Raw genomic sequence first — 6,000 nt, forward strand, 5'->3', positions numbered from 1 at the left:
GAGATTTTGCATGCGTCTGATTTTGATTCATCCTCTTCCTGTTCTTTTATTGTAACTTCAGTGAAGTTAATTATCGACTGACTGTAACACACGTATAGCATTTGAGCAGAGATGCTGCTGGGAGGCAGTATGGACTGGTCAGTATGTTTTACAAAACGCTACTCAAAACAGGTGAAATGGCGGTAGGTCGTACTGAATGATATTCTGGGCTATGCTCTAGATACACTATGTATCTTTGTTTTGATGAAAGTATTTTTTTCTTTCTTTCTTTTAGACTTGAATTGCGTTTGTGGAAATATATTATGTGCAACATTGTAATTCTTTCCAGAGATGTCACATGTTTGAGTAAATACTTGCAGATAAATGACTGTGTCATTTTGAGTCTTGTTTGGATTAGACTCCAAAAAAAATTGCATTACAAGAAATAACTCTTGAGATTTGTATAAATGTGTTTATTTGAGCTTGACGAGACTACATAATAATGATGGATGGATGGATGGTTCTCATATCATATCACGTATTACCTGTTGCGATTTCCCATGTCATCCTATATAATAGGTCCTAATATAATTTGTTTTGATAATTTGGTCACTGATGATCATTGTAGAGGTGTGACCAAGTTAACATTGCGCAAGTCCCGAGTTAGGCTCATGTCAAAGGTCAAGTCTCAAAGCGAAACTAAAGAGACGAGTCTCACTCGGGTCAAGTAGGAACAACTCGTGTTTCCAATATCATTTGGATTTTAAATAATGAAATCAAATCTAGGAAATTCAATGCAATATTACTTCTGATTAATGACTTGAATCAGACTTGAGTCCAAGTCATGTGACTTAAATCCCTACCCCTGCATCACTGTGATTCTACTCTGAACAGGCCTAGTTTTGCTTCTTGGCTTCACCACTAGAGAGCAGATTTGCATCATTTTACAAATACTGTTCTACAGACAGACAATTTTTTAGGCTGGCACATAATTCTTGCAAGGGAATTTTGAGAGGAAGAATTCATGCTGCCTATGATGAATATGACAAATGAGTAGAGAAGTTCAGTTCAGGTGCAGAGGACACGTTTATTAATTTGTGGAGTAGTTAATGGTGTATTTGTTGAGGTGATGATTCGGTCCAGCGTTGCTCTATTACAGCTCTTGAAGGTTGACTTGTGGTTGACGCTTTGATAGGTCTTGGCCGTGGATGGAGGGGATAATGCATTTTTTTTGTTTAAGCGCCAGCTCGAGGCTGGTGTCCATCTCCCTCCCCCAGCTGCCGTGTACCCCGGACCCAACGGAAGGAAAAGCCTTTTGAGGTCTTTCTCCGGCTGGAACTGGACTAGACATGACATGATTGATTGATTGATTGAAAAGTTTATTAACAGATTGCAGAATGGGTACAGTACAGTACATCTCAATACATACAATTGTTAAGGGGATGCAGACCAGAGAAAGACTTTCGTCTTGTTTCCACCAGGGTCCCCCATTTTCAATTCATCATAACATATATGACATACATGACATACAGATAGACAGTACTGCTACATCTATACATTTATGACATATCAGATTTGCAAATACAGTACTGTTTGTGATACAAAAGTGTCCAGAAAAGGAGTGTATATACATTTGGCGTAGAAACTGTACATTGGAGGAGGTTGGTGGGGTGGGGTTGGGTGGGTTGGGTGAGGGCTGTACATTGGAGGTGGGGGGGGGGGGGGGGGGGGGGGGGGGGTTGGGTAGGGGACACATACACATTTTACACTGTACATTGGAATGTTGACAAAGCCTTACTTGGTCATTTACTGTACAACTAGGTTAGGACATTTGTAGGGGCCAGTTTCGAATTGCAGTCTCACGTAGGTGTTTTTTGAGAGTGTTTTTGAAGGTGGGTAGTGATTCACATTCCTTTACAGCTTTAGGCAGGGCGTTCCACATTGATGTGGCATAATTGCGAAACGTGTTTAGTCCCTTGTTTGAGCCGAATCTGGGTTTTACATGATTTGTGGAGCTCCCTCTGGTGTTGTGATCGTGGTATTCACTGACCTTTGGGAAGTATTTTGACATGTACATGGGTACCTTGGTCGCGTAGTGTATCTTGTAGACCAGGCCCATTGCAAGTTGCTGTACTCTGTCGTCTACTCTAAGCCATCCTAGGTTGTCAAAGTGGGCAGGGGTGAGGTGGGTTCTAGGAGTCAGGTCAAGTAGTAGTCTGACTAGCTTGTTTTGAGATGTTTGTAATTTGTTTTTTAGTGCCTTTGAGGTGCTTTGGTACCATGAGGTGCAAGCATAGTCGTAGTACCCTTGAATGAGTGCTCCTGCTAGAGTCTTCAGGGTATTCTTGTTTACCAGAGAGGAGATCCGGTACAAGAATCGCGTTCGTTGGTTGACTTTTTTTATTACATTGGATGCCATTTTGTCACAGGAAAGATTAGCCTCTAGGATGGAACCCAGGTAGGTAATTTCATCTTTCCTTGTGACAATATTGTCACCCACTGTAACTGAGAAGCCGTCAGTCTTGCTGAGTTTGTTATTTGAACCGAAGAGAATGGACTCTGTTTTGCCCATGTGTAATGATAGTTTGTTGTCGGCGAGCCATATGCAGATTTTGCCTAGTTCCGAGCTGAGGGCTTTTTCAACCTGTAACTTGTTCTTGTCAGAGACCAGCAGGGCTGAGTCGTCCGCAAACAGGAACAAGTTGCAGTCACAAGCTGACGACATGTCATTTGCATAAATTAGGAATAGTAGCGGTCCTAGTATGCTTCCTTGTGGAACACCACAGCTCACTGTGAGGGGGGGGGATAGGGTACCGTTTACTTCCACCATCTGTTCCCTCCCCTCCAGGTAGGATTGTATCCAGCTCACTGATAAACTATCAAAACCAATTGCTTTTAGCTTGTCAATCAGAATGGTGTGATTGACAGTGTCGAAGGCCTTTTGTAGGTCCAGCATGACCATGCCGCAGTATTTGCCCGCGTCCACCTCTTGTTTGATGTGGTCGTTCAAGTAGAGAAGGCATGTGTCAGTGGAGTGGGATGTTCTGAAGCCAGATTGGAATTCGTAGATTAGATTTTTTTCCGCGAGGTATTTTTCGATCTGTTCGTATACTATTTTTTCTATGACTTTCGAGATGGATGTAAGGATAGAAACATAGCTGTGGCTTGGGGGGGGGGGGGGGGGGGGGGGCAGGATCCCATCCCTCTCCCCCACAGAGGGGTGCTTGGTCTCATTGAGAGATCTGGCGATCAGGCAGGAGCACAAAGTGGGAAGGAATGGCCAGTTGAATTGCCGGCTGGCAAGACCCTCCCGGGATATGGGCTCAGGGTATGCTCCGTCTCTCCGTCTCTAGCCTGGATACAGGCTCAGGGTATAGCTGCTCCGTCTCTAGCCTGGATACAGGCTCAGGGTATAGGTGCTCCGTCTCTAGCCTGGATACAGGCTCAGGGTGTAGGTGCTCCGTCTCTAGCCTGGATACAGGCTCAGGGTATAGGTGCTCCGTCTCTAGCCTGGATATGGGCTCAGGGTATAGGTGCTCCGTCTCTAGCCTGGATATGGGCTCAGGGTATAGGTGCTCCGTCTCTAGCCTGGATATGGGCTCAGGGTATAGGTGCTCCGTCTCTAGCCTGGATACAGGCTCAGGGTATAGGTGCTCCGTCTCTAGCCTGGATACTGGCTCAGGGTATAGGTGCTCCGTCTCTAGCCTGGATATGGGCTCAGGGTATAGGTGCTCAGTCTCTCCGTCTCTAGCCTGGATACAGGCTCAGGGTATAGGTGCTCCGTCTCTAGCCTGGATACTGGCTCAGGGTATAGCTGCTCCGTCTCTAGCCTGGATACAGGCTCAGGGTATAGGTGCTCCGTCTCTAGCCTGGATACTGGCTCAGGGTATAGCTGCTCCGTCTCTAGCCTGGATACAGGCTCAGGGTGTAGGTGCTCCATCTCTAGCCTGGATACTGGCTCAGGGTGTAGGTGCTCCGTCTCTAGCCTGGATACAGGCTCAGGGTGTAGGTGCTCCGTCTCTAGCCTGGATACGGGCTCAGGGTGTAGGTGCTCCGTCTCTAGCCTGGATACAGGCTCAGGGTGTAGGTGCTCCGTCTCTAGCCTGGATACAGGCTCAGGGTATAGGTGCTCCGTCTCTAGCCTGGATACGGGCTCAGGGTGTAGGTGCTCCGTCTCTAGCCTGGATACGGGCTCAGGGTATAGGTGCTCCGTCTCTAGCCTGGATACGGGCTCAGGGTGTAGGTGCTCCGTCTCTAGCCTGGATACAGGCTCAGGGTATAGGTGCTCCGTCTCTAGCCTGGATACGGGCTCAGGGTGTAGGTGCTCCGTCTCTAGCCTGGATACAGGCTCAGGGTATAGGTGCTCCGTCTCTAGCCTGGATACGGGCTCAGGGTGTAGGTGCTCCATCTCTAGCCTGGATACAGGCTCAGGGTGTAGGTGCAGTAGAGGAAGGGGAGCCCCTGGCTGGTACGACTTTCCCCTGGCCTGAGCCTGAGCTTGGGGCAAGGGTGTCTCCAGCCTATGGTGATAAGAGGAGAGCAGAGCCGGAAGAGTCCAGGCGACTCTCCCTTCCACAGGGGCGCTCGGCTCCGTGGCTAGCCGCCATCTAGGTCTCATGGAGTGATCTGGCAACCAGGCAACCAAAAGTGGAAAAGCATGGCCAGTTGATGGGCCCATGAGCCATGGGAAAGGGAGCCCTGGTGGGCGAGACTCTCCCTGGATCCGGGCTCGCAGTTGGGGGGCAGAAGGAGAGCCACCGCACACATCCTAGACTTAGGCATTGGTGCTCTGTCTCCAGCCTGTAGCAGCAGGAGCAGAACAGAGGCGGAGGAAGCCAATCAATGCCCCTCCCCCACCCATCCGGGAAGGGTAAGGCAACACTCAACCCAGGCTCAGTGTATAGGCACTCCCATCTCTGGTGGCAGGATGAGAACAGAGGCGGAGGAGGCCAGTCTGTAGTCTCTTCCCCCAAGCCATGGGGAAAAGGGAGCCCTGGTGGGCAAGACTCAGCATGCTGTGCAGGGGTAGGCTGTTGAGGCCTGAGGGAGGCCAAGCTACTGGGCTGAGCTGATGTCTAGGCCTGAGGGAGGCCAAGCTACTGGGTAGGATCAGGGATGGTGGCGGAACGCTTACAGCGCTGGACTGAATGGTGAGTGGTGTTTATATGCTGGTTTAGATTGGCTGATTTAGAACACCTTTAATTTCATCATCAGATTTATGTAATCTTCTTGAGGACTTTGGGGAGAATAGTTTAGCTATAGAGTATAGACCAAGAGCCAAAGTAAGAAACAAACAAACATCATCATTTGTACAGGTTGTTGTAGGCCGAGGTTGGTTGTCATCTTTTGTTTTGCTTATCTGATGATGAAAGATGACATCATTGGTCTCTTGCTCATTACTTGGACCTATGTGTCAATGTGGTATAATTAGCATATGATGCATATGCAGATGAATGTGTCAGAGCTGTTGCTATGATGTCTGGCTCACAGACATGGCAGCTCACACACAACCCAAAGCACACACACACACATTACATGTTTCACACATGGAAGTAAACACACACATACACACACACATACTGTACACACACACAGCCATGCTTGCATGCTTTGTGGGGACATTCCATATCCTTTCAATTAATTCCCTAACCCCTTATCCTAACCGTAACCATAACAACCACATGCCTACCCTTATAACCTCAACCTAACCCTAATTCAAACCCTAAATCCTAATCTCAAAGTGGCCTGTTTTAACGCGAGGACCGGACAAAATGTCACCTCTCACCTTCCCTAAAAGCTTCTCAGAACTCAAACTGAACCTCACAAGTACAGTAATATAAGTACAAACACACAGGCTTGCATGCACACACACACACACTCACTCACTCACACACACACACACACACACACACACACACACACACACACACACACACACACACACACACACACACACACACACACACACACCTTCCCACGAGAGGAGCCGGAGCTGCGTGACTCACTGGTGTGAAGGTACAG

Source organism: Notolepis coatsorum (genome assembly GCF_963971535.1).
Source record: "Notolepis coatsorum genome assembly, chromosome: 5".
Lineage (NCBI taxonomy): Eukaryota > Metazoa > Chordata > Actinopteri > Aulopiformes > Paralepididae > Notolepis > Notolepis coatsorum.